Source organism: Taudactylus pleione, unplaced genomic scaffold (assembly GCF_031769625.1).
Source record: "Taudactylus pleione unplaced genomic scaffold, aTauple2 ptg001123l, whole genome shotgun sequence".
NCBI lineage: Eukaryota > Metazoa > Chordata > Amphibia > Anura > Myobatrachidae > Taudactylus > Taudactylus pleione.
In genome coordinates, this window is record NW_028285524.1 from 1,141,865 (window position 1) to 1,149,959 (window position 8,095).

Consider the following 8,095-nt stretch of genomic DNA (forward strand, 5'->3'; position numbering starts at 1 on the left):
ATTTTTAGCGCATATAACTATACCTGGGTATGTGTTCTATATGTTTCCAGTCGGAAGATGCCTATATCTTTTTTATTTAGGTGGGATGACCACGTTTTTAGCGCATATAACTATACCTGGGAATGTTTTCTATATGTTTCCTGTTGGAAGATGGCTATTTATTTTTTATTTAGGTGGGATGATCACGTTTTTAGCGCATATAACTATACCTGGGACTGTTTTCTATATGTTTCCAGTAGGTAGATGGCTATATCTTTTTTATTTACGTGGGATGATCACGTTTTTAGCGCATATAACTATACCTGGGACTGTTTTCTATATGTTTCCAGTAGGTAGATGGCTATATCTTTTTTATTTAGGTGGGATGTTCACGTTTTTAGCGCATATAACTATACCTGGGAATGTTTTCTGTATGTCTCCAGTAGGTAGATGGCTATATCTTTTTTATTTAGGTGGGATGATCATGTTTTTAGCGCATATAACTTTACCTGGGACTGTTTTCTATATATTACCAATAGGAAGATGCCTATATCTTTTTTATTTACGTGGGATGATCACATTTTTAGCGCATATAACTATACCTGGGAATGTGTTCTATATGTTTCCAGTAGGAAGATGGCTATATCTTTTTTATTTAGGTGGGATGATCACGTTTTTAGTGCAGATAATTATACCTGGGAATGTTTTCTATATGTTACCAGTAGGTAGATGGCTATATCTTTTTTATTTAGGTGGAATGATCACATTTTTAGCGCATATAACTATACCTGGGTATGTGTTCTATATGTTTCCAGTAGGAAGATGCCTATATCTTTTTTATTTAGGTGGGATGACCACGTTTTTAGCGCATATAACTATTCCTGGGAATGTGTTCTATATGTTTCCAGTAGGTAGATGGCTATATCTTTTTTATTTACGTGGGATGATCACGTTTTTAGCGCATATAACTATACCTGGGACTGTTTTCTATATGTTTCCAGTAGGTAGATGGCTATATCTTTTTTATTTAAGTGGGATGTTCACGTTTTTAGCGCATATAACTATACCTGGGATTGTTTTCTATATGTCTCCAGTAGGTAGATGGCTATATCTTTTTTATTTAGGTGGGATGATCATGTTTTTAGCGCATATAACTTTACCTGGGACTGTTTTCTATATATTACCAGTAGGAAGATGCCTATTTCTTTTTTATTTACGTGGAATGATCAAATTTTAACGCATATAACTATACCTGGGTATGTGTTCTATATGTTTCCAGTAGGAAGATGCCTATATCTTTTTTATTTAGGTGGGATGACCACGTTTTTAGTGCATATAACTATACCTGGGAATGTTTTCTATATGTTTCCTGTAGGAAGATGGCTATTTATTTTTTATTTAGGTGGGATGATCACGTTTTTAGCGCATATAACTATATTCGGTACTGTTTTCTATATGTTTCCAAGTAGGTAGATGGCTATATCTTTTTTATTTAGGTGGGATGATCACGTTTTTAGCGCATATAACTATACTTGGGACTGTATTCTATATGTTAGCAGTAGGAAGATGGCTATATCTTTTTATTTAGGTGGAATAATCAAATTTTTAGCGCATATAACTATACTTGGGACAGTATTCTATATGTTACCAGTAGGTAGATGGCTATATCTTTTTTATTTAGGTGGGATGATCACATTTTTAGCGCATATAACTATACCTGGGTATGTGTTCTATATGTTTCCAGTAGGAAGATGCCTATATCTTTTTTATTTAGGTGGGATGACCACGTTTTTAGCGCATATAACTATACCTGGGAATGTGTTCTATATGTTTCCAGTAGGAAGATGGCTATATCTTTTTTATTTAGGTGGGATGATCACATTTTTAGCGCATATAACTATACTTGGGACTGTATTCTATATGTTTCCAGTAGGAAGATGGTTATATCTTTTTTATTTACGTGGGATGATCACATTTGTAGCGCATATAGCTACTATACCTGGGTGTGTGTTCTATATGTTACCAGTAGGAAGATGCCTATATCTTTTTTATTTAGGTGGAATGATCACATTTTTAGCGCATATAACTATACCTGGGAATGTTTTCTATGTGTTTCCAGTAGGAAGATGGCTATATCTTTTTTATTTAGGTGGGATGATCACATTTTTAGCGCATATAATTATACTTGGGACTGTATTCTATATGTTACCAGTAGGTAGATGGCTATATCTTTTTTATTTAGGTGGGATGATCACATTTTTAGCGCATATAACTATACCTGGGTATGTGTTCTATATGTTTCCAGTAGGAAGATGCCTATATCTTTTTTATTTAGGTGGGATGATCACGTTTTTAGCGCATATAACTATACCTGGGACTGTTTTCTATATGTTTCCAGTAGGTAGATGGCTATATCTTTTTTATTTACGTGGGATGATCACGTTTTTAGCGCATATAACTATACCTGGGACAGTTTTCTATATGTTTCCAGTAGGTAGATGGCTATATCTTTTTTATTTAGGTGGGATGTTCACGTTTTTAGCGCATATAACTATACTTGGGAATGTTTTCTATATGTCTCCAGTAGGTAGATGGCTATATCTTTTTTATTTAGGTGGGATGATCATGTTTTTAGCGCATATAACTTTACCTGGGACTGTTTTCTATATATTACCAGTAGGAAGATGCCTATATCTTTTTTATTTACATGGGATGATCACATTTTTAGCGCATATAACTATACCTGGGAATGTGTTCTATATGTTTCCAGTAGGAAGATGGCTATATCTTTTTTATTTAGGTGGGATGACCACGTTTTTAGCGCATATAACTATACCTGGGAATGTGTTCTATATGTTTCCTGTAGGAAGATGGCTATTTATTTTTTATTTAGGTGGGATGATCACGTTTTTAGCGCATATAACTATATCTGGTACTGTTTTCTATATGTTTCCAGTAGGTAGATGGCTATATCTTTTTTATTTAGGTGGGATGATCACGTTTTTAGCGCATATAACTATACTTGGGACTGTATTCTATATGTTAGCAGTAGGTAGATGGCTATATCTTTTTATTTAGGTGGAATGATCACATTTTTAGCGCATATAACTATACTTGGGACAGTATTCTCTATGTTACCAGTAGGTAGATGGCTATATCTTTTTTATTTAGCTGGGATGATCAAATTTTTAGCGCATATAACTATACCTGGGTATGTGTTCTATATGTTTCCAGTAGGAAGATGCCTATATCTTTTTTATTTAGGTGGGATGACCTCGTTTTTAGCGCATATAACTATACCTGGGAATGTGTTCTATATGTTTCCAGTAGGAAGATGGCTATATCTTTTTTATTTAGGTGGGATGATCACGATTTTAGCGCATATACCTGGGTATGTGTTCTATATGTTTCCAGTAGGAAGATGCCTATATCTTTTTTATTTAGGTGAGATGATCACGTTTTTAGCGCATATAACTATACTTGGGACTGTATTCTATATGTTACCAGTAGGTAGATGGCTATATCTTTTTTATTTAGGTGTAATAATCACGTTTTTAGCGCATATAACTTTACCTGGGACTGTTTTCTATATGTTTCCAGTAGGTAGATGGCTATATCTTTTTTATTTAGGTGGGATGATCAAGTTTTTAGCGCATATAAATATAACTGGGACTGTTTTCTATATGTTTCCAGTAGGTAGATGGCTATATCTTTTTTATTTAGGTGGGATGAATACATTTCTAGCGCATATAACTATACCTGGGTATGTGTTCTATATGTTTCCAGTGGGAAGATGGCTATATCTTTTTTATTTACGTGGGATGATCAAATTTTTAGCGCATATAACTATACCTGGGAATGTTTTCTATATTTTTCCAGTAGGAAGATGGCTATAACTTTTTTATTTAGGTGGGATGATCAAGTTTTTAGTGCAAATAATTATACCTGGGAATGTTTTCTATATGTTACCAGTAGGTAGATATCTATATCTTTTTTATTTAGGAGGGATGATCACATTTTTAGCGCATATAACTATACCTGGGTATGTGTTCTATATGTTTCCAGTAGAAAGATGGCTATATCTTTTTTATTTAGGTGGGCTGATCACATTTTTAGCGCATATAACTATACCTGGGAATGTGTTCTATATGTTTCCAGTAGGAAGATGGCTATATCTTTTTTATTTAGGTGGAATGATCACATTTTTAGCGCATATAACTATACCTGGGTATGTGTTCTATATGTTTCCAGGAGGAAGATGCCTATATCTTTTTTATTTAGGTGGGATGACCACGTTTTTAGCGCATATAGCTATACCTGGGAATGTTTTCTATATGTTTCCTGTAGTAAGATGGCTATTTATTTTTTATTTAAGTGGGATGATCACATTTTTAGAGCATATAACTATACCTTGGTATCTGTTCTATATGTTTCCAGTAGGAAGATGCCTATATCTTTTTTATTTAGGTGGGATGACCACGTTTTTAGCGCATATAACTATACCTGGGAATGTGTTCTATATGTTTCCTGTAGGAAGATGGCTATTTATTTTTTATTTAGGTGGGATGATCACGTTTTTAGCGCATATAACTATATCTGGTACTGTTTTCTATATGTTTCCAGTAGGTAGATGGCTATATCTTTTTTATTTAGGTGGGATGATCACGTTTTTAGCGCATATAACTATACTTGGGACTGTATTCTATATGTTAGCAGTAGGTAGATGGCTATATCTTTTTATTTAGGTGGAATGATCACATTTTTAGCGCATATAACTATACTTGGGACAGTATTCTCTATGTTACCAGTAGGTAGATGGCTATATCTTTTTTATTTAGCTGGGATGATCAAATTTTTAGCGCATATAACTATACCTGGGTATGTGTTCTATATGTTTCCAGTAGGAAGATGCCTATATCTTTTTTATTTAGGTGGGATGACCTCGTTTTTAGCGCATATAACTATACCTGGGAATGTGTTCTATATGTTTCCAGTAGGAAGATGGCTATATCTTTTTTATTTAGGTGGGATGATCACGATTTTAGCGCATATACCTGGGTATGTGTTCTATATGTTTCCAGTAGGAAGATGCCTATATCTTTTTTATTTAGGTGAGATGATCACGTTTTTAGCGCATATAACTATACTTGGGACTGTATTCTATATGTTACCAGTAGGTAGATGGCTATATCTTTTTTATTTAGGTGTAATAATCACGTTTTTAGCGCATATAACTTTACCTGGGACTGTTTTCTATATGTTTCCAGTAGGTAGATGGCTATATCTTTTTTATTTAGGTGGGATGATCAAGTTTTTAGCGCATATAAATATAACTGGGACTGTTTTCTATATGTTTCCAGTAGGTAGATGGCTATATCTTTTTTATTTAGGTGGGATGAATACATTTCTAGCGCATATAACTATACCTGGGTATGTGTTCTATATGTTTCCAGTGGGAAGATGGCTATATCTTTTTTATTTACGTGGGATGATCAAATTTTTAGCGCATATAACTATACCTGGGAATGTTTTCTATATTTTTCCAGTAGGAAGATGGCTATAACTTTTTTATTTAGGTGGGATGATCAAGTTTTTAGTGCAAATAATTATACCTGGGAATGTTTTCTATATGTTACCAGTAGGTAGATATCTATATCTTTTTTATTTAGGAGGGATGATCACATTTTTAGCGCATATAACTATACCTGGGTATGTGTTCTATATGTTTCCAGTAGAAAGATGGCTATATCTTTTTTATTTAGGTGGGCTGATCACATTTTTAGCGCATATAACTATACCTGGGAATGTGTTCTATATGTTTCCAGTAGGAAGATGGCTATATCTTTTTTATTTAGGTGGAATGATCACATTTTTAGCGCATATAACTATACCTGGGTATGTGTTCTATATGTTTCCAGGAGGAAGATGCCTATATCTTTTTTATTTAGGTGGGATGACCACGTTTTTAGCGCATATAGCTATACCTGGGAATGTTTTCTATATGTTTCCTGTAGTAAGATGGCTATTTATTTTTTATTTAAGTGGGATGATCACATTTTTAGAGCATATAACTATACCTTGGTATCTGTTCTATATGTTTCCAGTAGGAAGATGCCTATATCTTTTTTATTTAGGTGGGATGACCACGTTTTTAGCGCATATAACTATACCTGGGAATGTGTTCTATATGTTTCCTGTAGGAAGATGGCTATTTATTTTTTATTTAGGTGGGATGATCACGTTTTTAGCGCATATAACTATATCTGGTACTGTTTTCTATATGTTTCCAGTAGGTAGATGGCTATATCTTTTTTATTTAGGTGGGATGATCACGTTTTTAGCGCATATAACTATACTTGGGACTGTATTCTATATGTTAGCAGTAGGTAGATGGCTATATCTTTTTATTTAGGTGGAATGATCACATTTTTAGCGCATATAACTATACTTGGGACAGTATTCTCTATGTTACCAGTAGGTAGATGGCTATATCTTTTTTATTTAGCTGGGATGATCAAATTTTTAGCGCATATAACTATACCTGGGTATGTGTTCTATATGTTTCCAGTAGGAAGATGCCTATATCTTTTTTATTTAGGTGGGATGACCTCGTTTTTAGCGCATATAACTATACCTGGGAATGTGTTCTATATGTTTCCAGTAGGAAGATGGCTATATCTTTTTTATTTAGGTGGGATGATCACGATTTTAGCGCATATACCTGGGTATGTGTTCTATATGTTTCCAGTAGGAAGATGCCTATATCTTTTTTATTTAGGTGAGATGATCACGTTTTTAGCGCATATAACTATACTTGGGACTGTATTCTATATGTTACCAGTAGGTAGATGGCTATATCTTTTTTATTTAGGTGTAATAATCACGTTTTTAGCGCATATAACTTTACCTGGGACTGTTTTCTATATGTTTCCAGTAGGTAGATGGCTATATCTTTTTTATTTAGGTGGGATGATCAAGTTTTTAGCGCATATAAATATAACTGGGACTGTTTTCTATATGTTTCCAGTAGGTAGATGGCTATATCTTTTTTATTTAGGTGGGATGAATACATTTCTAGCGCATATAACTATACCTGGGTATGTGTTCTATATGTTTCCAGTGGGAAGATGGCTATATCTTTTTTATTTACGTGGGATGATCAAATTTTTAGCGCATATAACTATACCTGGGAATGTTTTCTATATTTTTCCAGTAGGAAGATGGCTATAACTTTTTTATTTAGGTGGGATGATCAAGTTTTTAGTGCAAATAATTATACCTGGGAATGTTTTCTATATGTTACCAGTAGGTAGATATCTATATCTTTTTTATTTAGGAGGGATGATCACATTTTTAGCGCATATAACTATACCTGGGTATGTGTTCTATATGTTTCCAGTAGAAAGATGGCTATATCTTTTTTATTTAGGTGGGCTGATCACATTTTTAGCGCATATAACTATACCTGGGAATGTGTTCTATATGTTTCCAGTAGGAAGATGGCTATATCTTTTTTATTTAGGTGGAATGATCACATTTTTAGCGCATATAACTATACCTGGGTATGTGTTCTATATGTTTCCAGGAGGAAGATGCCTATATCTTTTTTATTTAGGTGGGATGACCACGTTTTTAGCGCATATAGCTATACCTGGGAATGTTTTCTATATGTTTCCTGTAGTAAGATGGCTATTTATTTTTTATTTAAGTGGGATGATCACATTTTTAGAGCATATAACTATACCTTGGTATCTGTTCTATATGTTTCCAGTAGGAAGATGCCTATATCTTTTTTATTTAGGTGGGATGACCACGTTTTTAGCGCATATAACTATACCTGGGAATGTGTTCTATATGTTTCCAGTAGGAAGATGGCTATATCTTTTTTATTTAGGTGGGATGATCACGTTTTTAGTGCATATAACTATACTTGGGACTGTATTCTATATGTTACCAGTAGGTAGATGGCTATATCTTTTTTATTTAGGTGGGATGATCACATTTTTAGAGCATATAACTATACCTTGGTATGTGTTCTATATGTTTCCAGTAGGAAGATGCCTATATCTTTTTTATTTAGGTGGGATGTCCACGTTTTTAGCGCATATAACTATAC